The sequence below is a fragment of the Sturnus vulgaris genome, chromosome 18 (genome assembly GCF_052056855.1).
Source record: "Sturnus vulgaris isolate bStuVul1 chromosome 18, bStuVul1.hap1, whole genome shotgun sequence".
NCBI classification, from domain to species: domain Eukaryota; kingdom Metazoa; phylum Chordata; class Aves; order Passeriformes; family Sturnidae; genus Sturnus; species Sturnus vulgaris.
This window is the reverse complement of record NC_142260.1, coordinates 11222165-11244074: the sequence shown is the minus strand read 5'-3', so window position 1 is coordinate 11244074 and position 21910 is coordinate 11222165. Positions and strand designations below refer to the sequence as shown.

At 38.2% G+C, this 21910-nt stretch overlaps 1 long non-coding RNA gene across 3 annotated transcripts; it reads right to left on the bottom strand.

Annotated features, from left to right (window-relative positions):
* Window positions 1–1042: 1042 nt before the first annotated feature.
* On the bottom strand, window positions 1043–20527 carry LOC148221751 (uncharacterized). 3 transcript variants are annotated; one of them, XR_015807492.1, is made up of 6 exons: window positions 20230–20527; window positions 19842–19963; window positions 19701–19760; window positions 6165–7215; window positions 3878–3992; window positions 1043–1271 (listed from the first exon to the last, which is right to left on the bottom strand). It is a non-coding gene; the product is annotated as an uncharacterized LOC148221751 (long non-coding RNA). The 3 variants fall into 3 exon arrangements; XR_015807493.1 differs by lacking the exon at window positions 20230–20527 and adding an exon at window positions 20095–20218; XR_015807491.1 differs by lacking the exon at window positions 20230–20527 and having other exon boundaries at window positions 19842–20211.
* Between the last annotated feature and the right edge of the window lie 1383 nt (window positions 20528–21910).

Below are 21910 nucleotides of genomic sequence, written 5' to 3'. Positions count from 1 at the left end.
TAAATAGCATTTTACCTTTATTCCCAAAACAAATGAAAACTGAGACAAAGGGAGAGTTTGTCCCAGAGTACTCTGGGAGGCAGCAAGGAGAAACAGAGACAGGTTCATGACCGCTGGATCCCTCCCCTGCTCCAGTTAATTCAGAGAAGTGTTCGAATTCACAGCCCTTGCTGAGCCCTCCCCCAGCAGATTTACAGTTTCTGCACGTGCTGCTGTGAGAAGCTGTGCTGATGATATTGCTCGTGCTGCCATCCCAGTGTAGGCATGTTTTAAATGCTCCTTTCCCCTGACAAAAAGCTAAATTCTGGTCTCTCACTCAGTCTCTGAATTCAAAGGCTTTCCCCAGAGCTCAAGTAATTTCACCTGGTAATAGCAGTGATATTGGCAACTCAGGAATTTAAGCACATCCATTCAAAATCCTGAACCTCTTTAAAAACATTTAATTATGATGTGTTTGTTAAATTTTGCACGCCAAAATCAAAATAAACCCCTGTCTTAAGAAGAGCCATCCAGCCTAAGTTGGAATTTCCATGAAAAAAAATCATTCAAAGCCTCTTCATGAGAATGTGGAAGGTTAGACAATTTGGATTTAGAAATACTAAAGGAACAAGAACTTTACCTTATGTGTGTATCAACAAGTGAACAAAGACTGATATGTGCAAATAACAATAATCTTCAAAGTGAAGGACTCGAATCAAAGAATAAAATGTTTTTCTTCTGGAACTAGTAATTACCAAAACCAAGGTCAGACAATTTCCTGAAAATAAATATATTCGTCTTTTTCTGCTGTTTCCCCCCATTGTTTTTTGATCAGTATTTACTAAAAACTCCAAGTACTCAGGACTCAAGTGTTTGGTCTACAGCTCAGCACTGGAGAGGCACAGACACAGCATCAGAACACCCTGGGCCAATGACTTTTTTATGCTTTATAGCCATTTATAAATGGATTTTTTAAATACAAACAAACCCACCTCTTTATTTTGGAAGGTTGAACTAACAGCCTTGTTTTGGGTAAGTTCCCACTACGTGTTCAAACACAAAATAATAGTACAGGTTTATTGGGAAAGTGAATTACAACAATTGTAAAAAAATGAACAAATTTTACTGAGTGACTGTTTTTATATACAGAACATTTCAACTCACATCCCAGTAATATTCTGGTCTTCACAGAATCACAGCATGGTTGAGGTTGGAAGGGACATCTGGAGAACATCTGGTCCAGCCTCTTGCTCAAGCAGGTTCATCTAGAACTGCTTAGTTAGAACATATTACTAAATTCAGAAGGAAACAAGAAAAAAAATTTGTGAGATTTTTTACTGTTGGGTTGGTTTGTTTGTTTGTTTGTTTTAATTATTAATCTCATTGCTCTTAGAAATGTGGGAATTATAGAAAGATGCTCTTCATGCAAAGATTTCTTTGTATCTTTGTACAGCTCTTTGGAAGCACTGGGCAGCCAGCCATATCATCAAAGCTTTAATTTCTATCAGTGATCTCTGCTAGAATTCCCTTCAGGATTATATCAGGATTTGGATTCCCTGTTTGCCACCAAGTACTCTTTCATACAGGTAGCACAGAAAGAGAAGTGAAAAAAAAAAATGGATGTAGACAGAGCTGAAGAGATTTTGAACTTGATTATGTTTCCAAAGTTGTATATTTTAACAACCTGTTACTTTAAAAACCTTTGCAATTCAGAGCATACATCCTCATTGGTTAAAGGCTTAAACAAAAAAAAATTTAAAAGTAGCGTATTCCTCATTGACTGTAATTTTGCCTCCTAACAACAATTATTCAACAAACATACATTAGAGCAACTCCTTTACTACCTCCTCAGTATTTCTACAAGAGAACATAAAACTTTCTAAGTCAAGGTGTACAGGGTCAACTTAATCTTGCAAATAATCTTTGCAGTGTGTGAGAGATTCTCCAGCATCTTCAGCTCCGGAGTTTAAAAGAGTTATCAAAGCTAAAAAGCAGGATTACAGTTATCAGCCCAATATTTCACTTTTAAGAGATGGACTATTGATCAACACAGAGATAAAGCTGATCTGAATAAGCACCACATGAAAGATTTTCAGTCCAAGCAATAAGAAACCAAAGTGTTAGTTCAGAGAAGCATTTTTTAAAACATTTAATCACACTTTATATTGAATAGAAAATATATAAAAGCTATATGAAAAAAGTTGATTTTAAAAAAATTTATACTATCTTCTCATCACAGGAAGGGATCAGAATTTATTTTAGCTCCCATGATAAAATATTAGCAAACTACCTATCTCAAATACACTATTCAGGGCTTGGAAAAAGGAATTTGAAACAAAACTAAACAGAAAGATTCAGATGGGAATGGTGTACTCATTTGGATCCAAGTCAAACTAAGCTGTAAGTAATAAATCCTTTGTATACGTTTATATGGATGCTCTTCTGGTATCCCAATTGTTTTACTTGTACAGTTTGCTGTTTTACTTGTTCTATACTTACCTGTTTATTTGGCCTGTTAAATGGTTTCACCCTTCAAGCTTAGCATAACTGTTCACATGCAACATTCAGCAAAACTGCTTTAGTGCCTCCTGCTCTGAAGAAATCAGAGCAGTTCAAAAAATTCCCTCTGTGGTTAATAGGTATCAGTGACCTGGACAGCTGCTTTTCCTTTTCAGGTTTGCACAGAACTTTCACTTTGGTAGGAGGAACACTCTGGTCTCCTGGGACTTAGAGAGGATCTCTGTTAGATTCCTCTAAAATAAAAGTTGTTTTGATGGCAAGTTTGCAATTAATAGACTGAAAGCAACCAGGTGACATGCCCATTATAACATATTGTAGCAGGTATTTAATATGTATTTTCAAATCAGTTTGAGCATGTTCCAAACTCACTTGAAGAACATGGTATTGCAAGAGAAAGGATTTTGTATCATCACAGCTAGGGCTGACTGCAGTTAGGCCATTTTGAAAATCTCTCCAATGATAAACAGCTCTGCTTGTTTTTAAAGTTCTGTTTTCTTATGTCTTTGTGGAACTGGCCCAACATTTCCTAAGTATATTTTACACTAGTTTTGTTATTGTTATTTTCTGCCAGGCTACATCTTTTGTTTCCAGAGAAATAGCACCAACTTCTTTTGTAGTGCCTGTGTTTTCTGGGGACACCAAAGGCAGCTGTTATCTGCCATGCCCTGTTTCTGTGCCTCTGCTGGGGGTACTGCACGTAGTGTGCTGCAGCACAAACACATTTCCAAATTAAGCCCCTAATCTCTCTGCTTTAGGCAGTATTGTTTAGTAAATATGAGCATGAATAACTCAGGGATCGTGGATGGCTGCTTCTGCTGTGCTCTGTAACTCACTATGGTTTGCAAATAAACTCTGGAAGGCCGTCTAAACAGTTTACAGTCTGGAGCTGTCAAGTGCTGAGGAAAACACTCCAAAATGTGTTTTAAGAGAATCTACACTCTTCATTCTTAGCCCAAATACACTGGGAGTGGGTTGGGGGTGTGCACAACACACTGTATTCCCAAATATCTGATTTAAATCTTAGTTATACAGTCCTTTGATTAACACAGACACAAGCTGATCCTTTGGAACTAACCCAGGTGAGTCCTGAATGGATAAAGATCATCTATCTACAAACAGTTCAAATTTTAGAAGATGCTGAAATCATATGTCTGAGTCTCTTCCTGGTTTTTAAGTAAAACACAACTTCTCAAGGTATTTGAGGAACTTTCTAATAGAATGGGTCAAATCTTTTTACATAATCTAATAAATGCTACTGTGGCTAATTCAGAAACACATTCAGTTCACCATAGTGTGAACTCAGGAGCTGTGACAAGAGAAAAATACAACATCCAAAAAAGTTTATGTAATGTGCAACTCTGCAACCTCAAATACTTACCTTTAAATATTGCTTTATGTCATTGTCACCAGCACCACATATGAAAATATGACTTACACTTGGTGTTCTAATTTCTGTGAACTATTCTTACACCTGTGAGTGTTCCCACTGGCTTCTGTATAAAGAGAAATCATAAAAAGTCCCTTTAAGATAAAACCATGACTCTGAATGTAGCACTGCTATTCCAGCCTTATGGCCCATGATAAACTACCTTCTCCAAGACAGGATTTGCCATTTGTAGATCAACCACTAGAGTTTAAAATCACCTTTCTGCTAATAACTCATCACAGCTCTAACTTAGGTAGACTGTACCTTTCTTTGACATACAAAGCCTGTTTGTTTTTAATCTAAACAAATTCACAGGGAGGAATTGAAAATTTTGTTTCTTTGTTGCTTTCCTTTTTTTTTTTTTTTTTAATCTGCAGTAAACTAAACACAGATGTCTTCAAAAGCATGAGTCTGGTGATGAGACATCACAATTTTCTTATGTGGAGAAATCTAATTATAAGTAGAGACATCCTTTTCCAAAAGTGCTTGCAGATTTACAGCTTCGAAATGGTGCAGTTGGGCTTGGGTTTCCCTGTTTCCCACCCTTCACCCTGCCAAATCACCCTTGCCTGCTGTGGCTGATAATCCCAGCTGGCTGCACTGGCACCTCTGGGCTGTCAGTCCTGAGGTCCTGGGCTCCCATCCCTGCCCATGCAATGTTCAACACCCAGTCCTCTCCCAGGCTCAGCTCCCGCCCACTGCAACTCCCTGCCCGACTTTTTGGATCTCAGTTCCCCCTCTGAAGCAATTTCCTGCCTCTTCCAGGCTCATTTCTCAACTCCCAGGTAACAAATTTTCAACCTGATTACAACTGCGTGAGTTTAGTCCGGGCTCTTCTAAGGCAGTTGCATAATCTGAGCCACTCTGCTGCAGCTGTTGTTGAACAAAAGTTATCTATGAACTGCAGACAAAATCCTTCCATATTTACAAAAGCTACTATGCAAAATATCAAGATATACTGCATTGCACCGTGGTTATTGTTTTCACTGGGACCTTACTGTTTGCTCAGTCCTCACTGTGAGAAACCCACAGCTGCATTTTGCATCTGACTGGGAAAGAATTTAAAACTTGAACATTCTGATCACGAATTTGTTGCCAAGTAAATGCCACCATGAATTTAATGAATAAAAATTGTATCTTTTTAGAATTGAAACTGACTTCATGACTGGCAACATCAGGATTTTTTTTAATAGGCTTGGGGGAAAAGCTGGCATTGTAGTTGTGTACAGTTAATCACTTTTGCTTGCCCATTTGGTATCATATAACCAGAAAAAGTTTCCAGAGAGAAAGAGAAAGAGAAAGTTTCCAGAATACAGCATTTGCAAGAATATTAGCCAAGCTTCTCCACTGTTGCAAGCAGACACAGCCAAATCAGGCAAAATTAAGTTGACAATGGGATTAAAATTAATCTAATCTTTGCTTAGATTGCATTTGTTTTTACAGATATTGCACTAAGGAAAAGGGCTGGGACTCAGCATGGTATCCTCCACTCCTCCACCAGTGGAGGCCCAATGGGACTCCAGGCTCTAGAATGGATTTTTTGGAACTACCAAAGGTCACTGGGTTTGGAAAGACTCTTGAACCATAAGTGATGGTCAGGGACCACCAAGTGGGCTGTGGAAACCTTAGAAGAAAACACTGACATGAACCCGAGCCTCTCTTGTGGATTCTTCCTTTCAGTGATAAAACAAATGAACAGGGATCCAAATTAGAAATACATTACCTAAGTTTATTAGAAGATTAATCGTACAGTAAATGACAGAGAATCTTGGATGAATTTCTCTGTAACACCACTTCTAGCATTCAGCAGAGGAAATAAAAACATAATGCAATAATGAAACACTAAGTTAGAATCACTCAACCAGCAGCTGAGTAAAATATTCATTTTTAAAGCTCTTGAAAACAGAAACCCTAAGAAAGAAGTGTACCTTGGTTGGAAAAGGTATGCTCTGACCATGAGCATAAGCTGTGAAGCCTATCTACAATTAAAGTCTCAACAGGTAAAAGAAGAGGAATTCAGCAATTTTTATGAAATATGTAAATAATAAGTTATTTATTACAGGCCACTGGAGCATGATGTCCTGTGACAGACAAAAAATTTCTCAGCCATGAGGTAGAACTATAACTGTTTATAGGCTGAGGGAAAAGCTACAGAACACTGTCAATTGATATTTTCAAAAAAGTTAAGACATAAATATATATATATATGTATACATATATATACTACATACATCCTTACCAGCAGCACATTGCAGAGGTATTTCAACTATCTCCACATCACATCAAGCTTGATAAAACAATGACATATCACATGATATCTGCACTCTGCTTGGAGAGAACAAACACTCATCACTACTTATGATTTAACGTTATACCTTCTTCAAAACCATCTGCCATTCAGGACACTTTGAAATATTTCTATAGGTCTTCTCACATCGTTTATCTAAGAGCTCTTCAACATCTAAACTGCAGAATAGTTGTTGCAGCACGTGGCTTGACCCACAACCTCAAAAGAAAAAATAAACAAACCTCAACGAGAGAGTGAGAAGGTATGCCTGAGAGGAAGACTAGTTTTCCAAGGGAACTCACTGCCATTTTAGTACAATAAATTATCAATGTCAAACTGACACCTCTGTAAATAAGCTCTTCAAAATGCATTAGAGACACATAAACAAGTAATGAGCTCTCTTTTTGGAACTCGTTTTCTGTTTGGTCTGAAGTCAACACAGAACAACTCACTTGTATGTTTGAAGTGAAAGAATGAGGAGTTCCAGGCTGCAGCAGCTCCCTCCTTCCTCTTCATTTCAAAGTTTTGTCCACAAAGCTCAGATGTTTAGTGGTCACCCGTGAAAAGCCAACCCCATGGCCAGTGCTGGACAGCCCCAGTAGAGGGGCAGCTTGCAGCACAACACAGTTGATGGGTTACCTCTGCATTCATGCTCAGAGGCAGTTCTTCAGGGCACTAGACAAAGTTTAGCCTTATCTTTAACCTCTCAAACACTAGAGCACAAATTGTGTTGTCCTCTCTCTTGATTACCCCACCAGGACCCGCAGTTTGCTGACACCATTTGCACTCACCAAGTCCTCTGGCACGATCTCATCCAAGATCTCTCTCCAGCTTCACCAACAGCCTGAACCCAAAGCCGGGTTAAGGCACCAGAGGTGAACATATCTCCTTTGATCTAAGGTTTTCAGGCCTGGTTCATGACTGCTTCCTGGCTCTAAAACTCCTGCTGCTCAAAAAGGAAGGAGGAAGAGATTTTTTGTGCTGGTCGTGAGACAGGACTTGTCTGGAAGTGAAAGAGTTTCATGTCTCACTGGATGCAAAACTCCTTCACTCTTTCAAGAAAATCTCATTTCTATCTTTTCTGTCCTCAGTCTGTTTCTTTAGAGCTGGCCTGTCCTTAACATGGTGCTTTATATGAATGTGTTGTACCAAGAGGCCTGGAGGCAGTAAAAGTGGTACTCAAGCAGTCAAAATTGTATCCATAAATACATGTGAAGTCAAGCAAGGGGATTCATCACAAATAATATCTACTATTATCTCAGCTGAGCTGACACAAGTCAGGTAAGGCCAGAAAAGAAGATATGGTGACAGCCTCTAAGTTTTGTTTATACCAATCCATCAATTCAGAAAAGTATCAAGAAGCTTTGCAAACAAATTCAGGCTGGGAGGTCATAACACAATAAAAGAATGATCCTGATTTGGATATCACAAAGTATCAGTGCCTTGATTCAGATTGACCATTTTGCCATAGAAGTTAAGGTTTCCTCTTTTTCTGGTAAAAAAAACCAACACTTAGTGGGGCACAGACTTGAAGCAGCCAGAGTCATTACCTGATTTGAACTCCCACATAGCATTAAATTAAATTACACCAAGGTATCCCTGATTTAGTTTCAAAATTCTGGACATCAAACACGAAAGAAGTTTTAGCACACAGTAACCATGTCCAGTAGATTCCCATTTTTGGTGAACAATAGCAAGACTCAATATTATAATTTTCTGCCCAATAAAACCCCATGGCGATTGGCAAATATTTGAGAAAGCTTTACCATCTTTCCATTATTTGACAAATATGTAAACTGAAACTCCATGCATGAAAGTTAGGCACAGGGAAATTAATCTGCAAAATTTATATGCACTAATGAAAGTCTGCAAAGAGGGGTTTAAATGAGATTTGAGTGCCATGCAGCCTTGCTGCCTGGGCCTTCACCTTACCCAAGCCACTATAAAGTGAACATAAAATAAAGAATTTCTGAGTCTTATCACCTTTTTGCTTTCACAGAGGAAAGCTACTGCTCATTTTTATTTACCTTAATTTGCTTTGTATTCCTGTAGAGGAACAGCCAAAAGTGGTAAAGTAAAAGATAAATTTTTTCACAGAAGAAACTACTGAAGTTAGAGAAAGCAAATCTGTTCCACAGAGGAAAGCTCCACATGCCTGTCTAACCCAGGCATATTTCTGGGGTTAAATGATGCAAAGATAAAAAGCTGACTTTGTGAAACAAAGGTAAATAGCAACCCAGGTGCTCTCATTCATATTCTGAAGTTATTGCCATCAGATCTGTGACCAACACATTTCACAGCTTGTGAATTTCCAGCAATCATAAATTAGGGCAGTAAGAGAGCACCAAGCACAGTCCTATAAACCTTTGGAAGGGTTTGCTTTATTTATACTCCAGCTGGGGACACTACCAATACTCTAAAGTGTATAAAGTATTGAAATCCAGTAGAATCCAGTCCTCAAATCGTGCATTTTATATTTCTGATGGCCTGGACTATAACTATGTATTTGCACTGCTCCACAAGTTCACATACAAGGTAAGGAACTACAATTTATTCTTTCTCATTCTTCCAAGCAGGACTAGGCCCACCAGGTGCTCAAAAACTGTGCAGTTTTCACATAAAACAAAATCATGTCTCCAAGGAAGTGAAATAACCCTCCCTTTTCAGAGGCTCCATTTAGCTCTCTTAGCTTTCATGTGTGAGCAAAGTAAGAGAAATTAAAAAGAATTAAAATCTGAAAAGAATTTGGTTCTGAAGGCATAATCAGCAATACACAATACTTAAATGCTAAACTCATATACAGATTTCATTTTAGAGGAGCTTGTCTTTCTAGGTGAGATGTACTGATGAGACATGAGAGGGAGAACCTTGTAAAGTTGCCCCATAAACATTACTCCCTAACATTTTGTGTTCTAAGTCCTGAGTGACACCCAGGACTTTCCAGAACCCAGCACTGACACTCACTGTACATTCATTTCATAGAACTTCTTTTCTAGGAAAGGTTATATTTAATGATGTTAAACTGCATTGAAAATATTTGTGACATCTGTCAAATTAATTTTAAAAAATTCATTAGGGTCAGTGTAACTGCAATAAATAGAAAATTAATAGCATGGGGGTTCTTTTAAGGTTACATTAAAATAACATTCGGGATCTGTTTGAATCTGACAAAATCCAGGGAACTGGCTACAGCCACAATTTGTCTGTAAATTCTTTTGCCTACATAGGAAAGGTGCTAAACAATCCATATTTTTTATTCACAGTGCTCCACGTGCTGGAGTAGAGAAAGCAGTCTCAGAATTAAACCTGGGATTTAGGCAGTTCAGCTTCATTTGGATTACAGCTCTCCTAGGGCAAGTTGCTCTTTGCATCCATTTTTATAAATTCTGGAAAACTACATTTAAATCTTCTTTAAACAGGTGTTTTGAGGCAGAGTTATTATCCACTGATGTTGTAAAATGCTCTGATCCTTGTGCACAGCAGGAGACAGAGCATGGCAAAATCCTGGAGCTCTCTGTGTGCTGGCAGTGCCTACTGGGACATGCTGGAACAAGGGTTTAAATATAAACATCACTTTCCTGAGTTCATTCCTTTCCCTTCCTGCATTCCCTGTTTTCCCCTCGTGACACCATGTCTCAGAAATACATTTCCTCTTGCTTCAGAGAAGAGGACATGGCAAAATTTGGACCTCTGCACTGCAACAGTTAGGAACACTGGAGATTGATATTCTCCCTTCTGTATTTTTGGTTCAAAATATAAAAATATGGAGACAAATTAAATCATAGTAAAAATTAAATCACATTAAAATCTAGGATAGTTTTGAAATTTGTCAAATCAATTACTTCATCTAAAAAAGCCCAAATGCAGAGCTTTAATTTGGAATGTATGTGCCAAGTACAGCTCATAGCCCAATATTTTTAAAACAATATACCAGGGACTTCAAGGACATATGATGAATCTTGTATCTTTTACCTAAATTGAAAACAGGCAGCCAGGTAAAATCTTGGTTTCCAAATTTACATCTGAGTCTTTTCTCAGTTATACAGAAGAAGCTTTTCTCACAGGGCTTTTAAGTACATCTTTAAATTGCAATTTTGTTACTTAGATCTGAGTGACAAGAAAGATGAATCATGTCTCAGAATTTATTCAGCATTGCTAATTAAACTCATTCCTGGAGGCCTGGGAAGCACTAAACCACTGGAGTGTAACAGTGAAAATTAGTGATTTGAATAGAAGAATCATGAACTTTGGAAAAGAAAACATTATCCATCGGTGGAGCTCACAAAATAGCCTCTTACAGAAACTAAATAAGATTAATGAAGGTGAAGTCAAGAAAAACAACAGCTTTTAAAAGTCCTCATGTCTCATTTTCTAAAAAACACATAAAATAGACTCAGTGCCACTAAAAACCCTTACCATGCACATTTAACACGAAAATAGGGAAGCAAGGCCTCACCTCACTACACTGCACAGAAAAAATAATCTTTTGAACAAAAATTATTCTTAAACAATTCAAAAGAAAATAACCTTCAAGTATTTCCAAGTATTTGGATCCAGATCCCGACACTTCAAATTTTGTCATATTTCAGTTAAAATTGTTATCATAGGTGTTTCAGTGCTGTTAATGTTTACTCTCAGTGAAAGAACTATGCACATTTCTTGATTTTCTTCCTGGGGACTTGTACACACAGCACACAGCCCTTGAGGGCTCAGCCTTTCACTTTGCAGCAAACAAAGCACAGATATGACAATAAAAATCTGTCAGGATAATGGGGCTACTGCATCTGGAAAACCATATGAAAAACAGCAGAGGAAGCCTTTGAAATCAGAAATCATTGGTGAAATGTTGGATTTAATGCAGGGCTTATTCTCCTGGTGGGAAGGCCAGGGATTGTGGCAATGGAAGTTAAACTTGGACCTCAGTGTGCCCAAGGAACCAAGACTGGGATTAATTAGCACAGTGCCTTGCTGTGAACCCTGGTATTACTCCCAAATCATGCCAAAACATCCATGCAAATGTAAGTCCCACAGACAGCAGCTCTGAGGGAACCTGAATATCACTGGTGAGATAGGAATTGAACTGCTATAAATGTGAGAGTGGGGTTAGACTTGCCTTGTGCTGCACTAGAAATGAACAGAGAAATGCATGCATAAAGGACTGTAGAACACACATGTAATTAAACATACATTCCAGGACTTTCCTGTAAATCCCAGGTTTCTATCATGTTCCTTTTTCTAAAAGGGGGGAAAATAAGTATGTGAATTTTTTTAGTAATAAACTGACTTTTTAGGGGACTTCATCCAGCTGGCTGGATTATTCTGTTTTTTATAATGCTATATTGGGGCTTCAATGGTCAGAGACACAGTCCATTTAACAAGCACTTGTAAGTTCCAAGAGTAAAAGGCAGCAACCACAGTTCTCACAACATACCTTCAGAGAAAATGTAACTTTGCCAAGAGCATGATCAATCTGTGGTTGGCCCACGGTTGTGGCTGGTTGTAGGTGTCACTCTCTTCAACAAACTCATGTAATTTGTGATTGAGCCATGCTCTGATAAATTCCTCATGCTTCTCACAGGAGTTTCTCAGACCTGGAGTCCTTTATAACAGCACTGCCAGTGCTGGAATCCAGCTGTTCTGCATGTACAGGCATTTAGGCTTTCCACTGTAGCATTTATGAATCTGTACCCTCAGAAGCCTATTACTTAGAAGCACTTAATCTCTAAGAACAAAAGAACAAAAGAAAAAGCTCTTTAAAAAAAAAAAATGTATCCAGCTTACCAAAAGTGCTCAGCCTTAGATGTAAAACCACACTGATACCTGAAACCACAGCCCAAAACCCATCACCTCCATGACAAGGATATTGTAGCAATAAAAGTGCATCAGCTCTTGAAATCCTGCACTGTTTGGTGACCTGCTCCAGAGAGGTTCTGCAGAGATCCATTACCTCTGGAGGTTATGGGCTGGACCGAGCAGCAAAACACAGAAATGTGATCTCTGTCAGCCTTCACACGACACTTACAAAACTAACACACGCTGCGACATAACGGATGACTTCTGCTCAAACCCACCGGGTGACTGAACATGCACAGCCCCCTAATTGCTCTTTAAGCTGAGAGTTTTCTTGACGATTTGGAAAGTGGGAGACCAAATGTAGAACTCCACCAATACACCAGGCAACTGACAGAAAATCCAGCCAAATGCTAACAGGAGGAAAAAGAAATTTAAAGCTGTTTCTATTAAAGCTCTCTTTGAGTGCAGAGTTCTGAGTTTGTAAGAACATCCCTCTCTACGTTATTTACATTCAAAGTTACTCACCAGTGTAAATTACCCCTGACCATGGCTATTCAGTGAAAAATTCAGCTCATTTTCCAGGATGCCAAGTTAATATCAGGAATATGAGATTTGAAATGAAAATGTGAATTGGAACTAAACTGAAACTGTCCAGTAGCACTCATCTAGCCTTGATATAAACAATATCAAGTTCTGCAGCAGCAACAAGTAAGCAAAGCTTCCTTGAAGATGATTTTGTGAATGTCTGCTTCCATGATCCTCACGAAGATATTTCTCAGGCAAGGAGGACAATAGGATACAGTAAACTTTAAAAAAAAGAATATGAAGATTAGTGCCTATGCTCAAGTCATGGAAGCAAGACACAGCTCTTTAAAATAACGAGATTCATCACAAAAATTGACTCTTTATAAAATAAAGAAAAAATATAATTATACATTATTGATTTAAAATACATGGCTCATATAATTATATTTATTATAATTTTAAAAGAAGTTTAATTACAAACCTCGCAGTGCATTTAAATGGTTAAGAAGTTTCTGAACTGTTCTTTTCCCTAAGAAAAGATGTTCTCAGGTTGCAGCTATCCTGAAAAAATAGCTTTCCAGCGTTTGAGTACTTTTAAAGAAAGTATTTCCAACCCAGCAGCACATTAGTATGTCCTTGAGGACAGAGAAGAAGAAATATATATCACGTATCACTGTGCTTTTAGAATTAAAGAGCAAGGGAGAAGAACAATGGTAGAGTAGCTCCTAGTGAGAGGTGGATTCTTCAGCAGCAGAAAGCTGCCCTGGTTTAGGGCAGATTTCGGTTTAGAGCTCCCTCTGCTCTCTCGTGAGCATTTCACATGAGAGCAGCACACTGTACTTGTGGTACCTTAGGGAGGGGTAGATCCTTCAAAACCTTTGGGGTCTTTAGCACAAAGAGGGGCAGAACCACAGAGAAATGACTGGAAACATGAAAAGATCTCTTCATGAGCAGAGGCAGTCATGAAGAGAGCCATTGTTGATCAAGGGGGTATTCAGCACAGGCATATCAAACAACGAAAAATCTAGAGAAAACAGACACTCAGTCTGTGTTATACCTGACCTCTAATGAAACTGAAGTTTAACTGGTGGAATCCCTGGCTTTACTAGGAAGTGGAATTTAAAACATTGCAAAGACAAGCTTCCCACTCGTTTTGGAATGGATGTCTCTCAATACTCCTCACAGAACATCTTTCACTCTTTAATAAAATTGTAATTGAAAACACCATAAAAACGGTGTGATTCAACGGGTCAGCTACAGACCTCTTATGATTGTAATCAATGACAGATTACAAAAACATTCAATGTTCTATTAGAGAAGGAAATTATGCTTACATTTCATGGCATGTCAAACAGTGGCTGAGAAGAAACAATGAAGAACCTTTCCACTCCTCTTGCCCTGCCTTCCCTGGACAAGTTGTTCTGACAGGCTGTTTTGGAGCTCCATCCATCATCCTCCAAGTGATCCCCCAACAGCCAGGATCAGATGCAGCATACCAAACTACATGACACATCATGACACACTCCTGTGTGACCATCCTAACACGTTTGCAAAACTGCAGGCACTTACAGAATGCATTAATAAAGTTTTCTTTGGAGACTTCCTCTTCAAATTTAAGATTACACACAGTGTTTACAGTGCAGGCGGTCACCAGAATGGAATTTGACTATCTTAGCCATTTGAAAAAATATTGCTATATCTTGGACTTTTAATAAGGTTTCCACAGATTTTATATGGGTCAAAGGGAGGGAAAGTGCTTCTAAGATACTTTTAAGATAACACTTCCATTCCACTTAGAATGGAAACTGCCTTTTTGACACCTAAAGCTGCTGAGCTCTTGATCTGCTTTTCCTCAGGTAGAGAATCCATTAAGTGATGAACAACTTCTCAAGTAGGGTTATGAGCTCTTTACATTTTATGCACACGGCCTCAGATTCTTCCAGCTACTTTGAGCATTTTTAATACATGAATCAGCCACGGGCCCTTGACTGCAAGAGCCACAGAGTTCTGTACTGAGATGTGAAGGCAAAGCACTCTGAGCTCTCCTGAGCCGGTTTGTGGATTTGGGGACATTATTCTGGCACCTGAGGGAGCTATTACAGAATGTTGTGATTTTTTTCAGGATACTTTGAGGAGCACATTGACAGAAGCCCTCAAATTTCTTGTAAGTACCATTCTTCTGAAATTAATTTAAATTAAAAAAAAAAATCCAGGACTTCCTATCTTGCCAGCTCTGACAGCAACATTTTCTCTAAGGTATCACCAGATGAATAGAATGTTTTGTTTACCTTTTGGTCTAATCAGACAAGATACATTTTGTTTTGGGAAGGTATTTGGTTCGTAATGCAAAGTGCTCATTGAAAGTTGTTTCTGTTTTGTCTGTATGTGAGGTTTTGCAGAGTCTCTGGTGGTGGCATCAGCTGTGTTTCACAGCCTGCTCAGGAACAGGCTGCTAAAGGACTCACCACAACACAGGCTGCAGGAAAGCAATGCCAGCCACAGTGCAACTCTGCACCAAACACTCTGTGTGTGACTTGGCAAGAGGGTTTTCCCAAGAATTATAACGAAATTCTTTTCATGGGCTTGTCTTTTTAAAATTATTATTATTTTTCCTAGGAGGTACTAGAGAAAGTTGATAGGAATAAATACGTGTTTAGATAGCATGCCTTATTTGACCAAAAGTCTAATTTCTCAGTTACAAATGAAGCACAGAACTTTCTTTAACTTTGCATTTTCATCACCGAATCAGAGATAGATAAAAAAAAGATAATTCCTAAATAAACTGGGAAAAGTAAAATGCCTAAAAAACAGTGCAAGAATGACATTTTTTTCCAAAATGAACTCTATAGCAAAATGAGCAAAATTCTCCTCTTAAAAACCCAAGCATCAAGTTCTTTCTCAAAACTTTGGACTAACTTCCCCATGCATTCTTCTTCTTATGAGACTGATACTCAATAAATCGTATCCATTTGCTTGTGCCTGTTCTCACTGGAGACCTGGAAGGGCCAAAGCTCGTTTGCTCTGTGCAGACCCAAAGGGAGACCACAGCATTTACCCAGAACAGAAATCACTTTTCCTTATTCCAGCACAGCATGTTGGTTGTTGTATTGTCATTATCAGATGAGAAATAATTTCTTACATTGTTCCTGCCCCAAACTACTACATTGTAGTACTACAATATCTGAAATATAAATGTACAATACTGTTTTCAAGTATCTAAATTGTATTTTGGTTAAAGATCTGGGAGATTCCTGGAGGAAGCATGGCAAAGATTAGGAAAGATCAGAAGGATATCTAAAAATCTGTAATTAAGATGATGTTTTGTAGAGTGTGCAACAGGAATCATACAAAAATCATTCCATAGAAATGTTAAAAACCTCTTAGAAATAACAAAGTCATTTAAATACAGTCTTAGTTTAAATGTGAACTTGCACATGATAGATGTGATTTAATACATATCTATATATAACCTATAAAACCTGTAGATAATGTACAGAAATGATAACGATCACTGGATGAAAACCACTATAGATTAATGAAAAAATCTGAACAAATCCTGAACTGCTCAAGGAAGGGTACACAGTTCTGACAGATCCCTTAGTACAAATGGTGGGAGTAAAACATATCCACATGATAATCACATCCTTCCCAAAATTGAAAACGTATGTGAAAGTCATGGTGGTCTTGCAAAAATATAAACTCATAAACGATTTTTTGATTTGGTGTCATCATTCATTTCTTTCATTTGAGAAATCAGTTTTTAGTAGGCCATGCAAAGATTGATGGCTTTTTCATAAAAGGATATTTTATGAAATAGTGAAATGTAGCATATTTCTACCTGATAAATGCAGAGACCTGTAAACTTTGAACCCACATTGGCCTTTGTTGCTCATGACCCTGTTTAAGTGATTTATTTTCTTTTAACAACTGCAGTCTGCAGGAGGTAGAATATACTGCATAGATCTTTAATTCTGTTGAAAATTGAACAGTTTAAACAGAATGGCTGACATTAGAAGACCTATCACTGAAAAGTCATATTATCTACATTTCAGTATCCCTTTTAGGAATAATATTTATGGTTGGAGAAAATGTGCAATTTATAAAAACAACTTGGTAGGCTGCTGCAGAGCAATAGAGGAGTTGGCATCCTTAGCCCCACATCAGGGTGTCTACAGGATTGCACAAAGCAAGAGACTCTGGAAACCTGGCACATGGAAAGGGATAAAATCAGAAAACTGGCCTGTTGTCTAGAAGAACATCTTGAGGGAACTGAATACTCCCCACCCTTGTGAAACATTTAGATATCAAAGATTTAGCAAATTCCAAGGAAATAATACTCTGCTAGAATTTTTCTGCCAGGCTTTCAATACAACAGCGTGTTTATCACTGACTTACATGAATTCAGTTTCTTTTTTGCCCTCCTTTCACTGCTTTCTGTTTTTATTTGGTTAATGTGCACTGAAGTCAAACAGCATCATAAGCATACTTCCTGCTCCTTGCTGTGGATGTCACCAGGGAAGTTCAGCAGATCAGCCCTCCTCCAAGTGCAGGGAGAAACCACCTCAAACCCAGAACATTTACCCTGTGGAGACCCAACTTTGTTTTGCTACAGTGGGGACTGATCTCAGGAAGCTTCCCCAGCAGCACACCACAACACTGCTCCAATAATCTTCATCTGATGACAAGCCTACAAAATCTTAGCTGGTTTTAATCTGCATTATCACATAGTGCCCAAGGCTCCTTCTTATAAAATTAAATGGATATAACCAGAGAAATGAACAATGCTTTTTTTAAACTCTGGTTTGCAGTTGCTCATTCGTGAAACATGCTTCTGTTAAGCAAATTCCATGTTTGTGGAACATCTCATGAATATATGGTGCTTTAATAAAAACAATAAAAGTTAAAAGCTCCCGTACTTTTTTCTGCTCTTCATTATTAGAAATAAATCTTATGAAGCAGATAAAAATATTACAATTAATCCCTCCTGAATGGAGACAGTATGTACTATTATTTTCAATACGAGAGAAAATGGCTTTGACTAGAGTGGCAACAACTGGCAAGCTGATTTTATAGTTTTGATTTATTGAATATTAGGAAATAGACTTTTTTAATAACAATTCCATTTAAGTATTCATTAAAATGGAATTAGTACAAGCAGGGCCAGATTCTGATATCCATATTCTTGTCAGACAGCATTTTATTACAGAAAAGTCTCACTGACATCAGTGGGATTACTTGTAAAAGGCCATTCAGCATGAGGGAGAACACAGAGCTAGACCCTACAAGGGTACAGAGGTTTTAGGTGCTCCCCCCTGACCCCCATGTGCCCCACACATCCTTTGGCAGTGGCTGGAGCAGGCTGGAACTGTGTGCTTCAGGCATCTCATCCACACTGGTGTGCATCAGCTCCTGATTCCACAAATACCTGACCCACCTTGTCCCTGTCCCAGGGATATGGGATGTGGAATATTTATCTTCATCCTCACAAAGGAAATAATTCCCAAGTGCTGATTGTTTTGATTTATATTTATCTGCACTGTTCTTTCAGTCCAAGTTTGATCCAAAGAATGCATAGCACATGTTGCCATGAAAAAAACACTGTGAAGTGAATTTTGATTTATAAGAAAAATCATTCAGAAGGAAAAAAAGTAGGAGGCTACAGTAATGAGTCTTACTAAAGGATCAAGGCTGCATAACCCACTTCTCTTGCATTTTTGTTTTGTACACTCCTGATTTAAGTATACAAATAAACAAATTCCAGCAAACTTGAGATGGCACCGGGTAAAGAGAACTAGCTTAGTTATTAATGTTATTGATAATTAGAAAAAGCACATTGATTTTTCCCTTATGTTACCTAAAATGTCTCAAATTCTGAGTTCTAGCACCTGTACTGTATTTCTTTATTCAGTAATCTCTATAACAAGCAGGGGAGGAGGCTGAGAAATTTGACCTTTATCCATAAAACAATGATGGATGAGCAAATTCTGAATGTCCTAATGTATCTTTTGTTCAAAATTACTTGGCAAGAGATTTTGACAAATAATTTTCAGTATATATACTGTAATTTCATATTTTCATTACTTTCACAGGTCATACCTGGAATATGCTTCTATTCTTTGACTGGGTGAACACAGAATTCAGTTCTGACAGCAAATACTTTGCAGCCTGTTCAGTGCATGTACAGCCCTCCCTATTCTAAAGGGCTGCAGAATCCCACAGCAAAAATCTCATTTGCTAATAGAAAAACAAATATGGTCAAAACAAGTTTGTTTGATGCTTCTTTCAGTACAAAAAGAGGTCTATTTTTTTGTTTTATTGTAATCTAATGTATTATAGTTATAGCATAATATAATATAGTACAATTAGCAATCAGACTACTTCCTATTGTTTAACTTTGGTTTAAAAACTGCCCAGCACTAAAGGTTTCTCTTGTAGAGTTCTCAAAGGTCAGACTTGAAAGCTTAAACTTCAGGTTCTACTGAGATAAAGGCACAGTGCTTTGCAAAGTTATGCTATTATCCCTGTTTATAATCTTCACTGACTTCAGAAATAATTGCTTTCCTTAAACAAAAAGGAAGTCTGATTCTAATTTGCTATCTAGATCTACATTCTTATATTCTTTTTATAGATTTTTGAACAAGTTATCACTGGAATCTTCCTTCACTCAAACATAAGTGAAAGTTTTATCTTACTTCAGATATCACAAAAATAATTTATGACTAAGGAAACAAAACCTTTTGTCTCACAATATATTTCTTTGCGACAGCTGTGGTATTTCACTGAAAGCACAAAAGCTGTGATGGTCTGGACTGCAATCAACCATTTTTAATAGGAAATTTTTAAAGACTTTTAATAAGATCCCCTAACATAATTTATGGGGAGAGGTTTTGAAGTGAAGAGGCATTGTTTGGCAAAGTGTTCTTCCTCTAATCTCAGGAAATTTAAATAATTGAGTGCTCATTTCCTCTAAACTTAGGATTTCTCCTTAAAAATGGTTAAGAAAAACACCTGCTACACTAGCAGCAAAATAAGCATACCAAGAGTCCAAAAATAAAATTAATAAAATTCTAAATGCTTTTCAGAGGCAAAACTCCATGTCAGAACCCAGTATTATTAATAATAATGCAATATTGAATTTTACTTCTTCAAGTCAGAATTTTTAATACATACCTTGAATGAAGATAGCATGCTGGTCAGGACAACTGCAGGTATTTATTTTAACTGATACACCTAGGAGAATAGGAGAACAAAATTGGAGAACTTGCAGACTACAAGAAAACCAGATGAGCACCCAAAAGCTGCTATACTTACTGAAGTTATGCAGAGTTCCTCTGGCTACAGAACTTGGCTGCAAGCATAAGGATAACGGGCTTCTCCTGACATCTCTGATATATCTTGCAAGAAGAGGCTCAAAGGGTGTTTTAGCAGTTTCCCTTTAGCCCCAGTGAGAACCAGGGAGAAAACAGAAACATAAGTAGGAAGCACATTTCGATAGCTCCTAAATATGATACAGATTTAGTTTGGCTGTCTGGCAATTTGGATGAAGTTTTAAATTATTTTTTACCTTTTCTGAGTAACTCATATGCAGTAATTCTGATTTAAACGAAAAGCTGATTTAACGGTGTTATGCTCGTTTAGGTCGGCTTGAATTTCTCTCCCAAAGGAAAAAAAAAAAAAAAAAAAAAAAAGGAGGGAGAACCTTTGAAGCAAGGAGTCCTGAAGAGCTCAGGCACAGTCGCGGTAGCCGGGGCTCGCCTGGGTCACTGCGTGTCCAAGACCTCCAGAGGGCACTCAGCACAAAACGGACCGCACCGACAGGGAAAAGGGAAAAAGGAAAAGGGAAAAAGGAAAAGGGAAAAGGGAAAAAGGAAAAGGGAAAGGGAAAAGGGGCTGCACTTCCCAGCGGCCACCCATCCTTACACGGCTTTCCAGAGACACAGCTCAACTCCCATCTTTCCTTCAGAGAGAACCTTAAAAACAAACAAACAAGTAACCAAATAAATAGATAAATAAATAAATAAATAAACAAGAGGGATTCTGAAGAGGAATAATTATAAATAAATAAATAAATAAATAAACAAAATAAGAGGGGTTCTGAAGAGGAATAATTATGTCATCATAGAGTCTGAGCTTCCTTTCTGTAGTGGAGAAGATCTTTTTCATCAATGCCTTTAACAAAAGAGGATCAGCTTCTAGAGTCTAACACTAAGCGTTTTTTTTTATTTTCAAAAGTTGTCTGCTGGTTTCAAAGAGCCTCCATTTAAACAAACAAACAAACAAACAAACAAACAAACAAACAAACAAACAAACAACTTTTTTAAGATGTGTCATCTCAAGGACTTTGTTTTGAAAGCACACAGGACAGAACGTCACTTCTTTAGACTCCACCTCTCTGGTTTGCCTACAGAAACAAAACAAGCCAATTTACAGTGGGTACCGCCAAAATTCCCCTTTTTCCTTCATCAGTTAACTGTTCCCGGGTGGACAGACATACACGGACTCACACACGGCAGGGAGCCGCAGTGACCTCCTCTGGCTCCTGCTCCAGGCTGTCCCTGGGCTCGCAGCCCTCCCTGCAGCCCTGCTGGCCCAGGGCACCGGGACCACCAGTCCTGGCAGCCTCCCTGCTTTAACCCCATCCAAACCCCGTTTCTGGACTGGCTTCACGACCTGCAGACAGGACTATAAACAACTGCCTCGTTTCCACAGAAATCTCATCATTCCAATGACACTGAAAGCCATTCCTCCACTACATCCTCTTTGCATCGGTGGTTTCACAAAACACATACTGCCCCCTCTATATTCAAAGTGGCCTTCCTGATGCACAAGTTCAAACCCCAGCTATCATCTATCATCTTAATTCTTCTGGGACAAATAAAGTATCATGCAACAGACCATATGTGGATATTTCAGCAGAGCTCTTTGGAGTCATGTCCTGTCTACCCAATGTGATCCATGGTTATTTTATTTTCGTATATTCAGAATAATACATGACAAACCTCCATCGGGGTGCACTGCCTAAATAAAAATAGACACTGAGGTTGGGGGTTTCCTGTGTGACTTGAGCCATTTATATGCCCTGAGGTAGCTTAGGCATCTGTAGAGGAATTTATTTCAGACACAGCATGGGATCTCTAGGACACTCATTGCAGCTTGCAGGTATGCACAGTATTCCAGAATGCAAATTGGCCACAGGCATGTGCTTTAGACCTGAAATGTCTCCCAAAGGTGTGTGAAAATCAGACGTATGATGTATCCCTATCCCCCATCATCCCAGTTACCTTTATTGTCACAGGACTGTGTTAAGCAGTACAAGAGGAAACTTACCTACACTTTAAAAATGCTCAAACACTCATTCTATGAAAATCAGATCCCCTTCG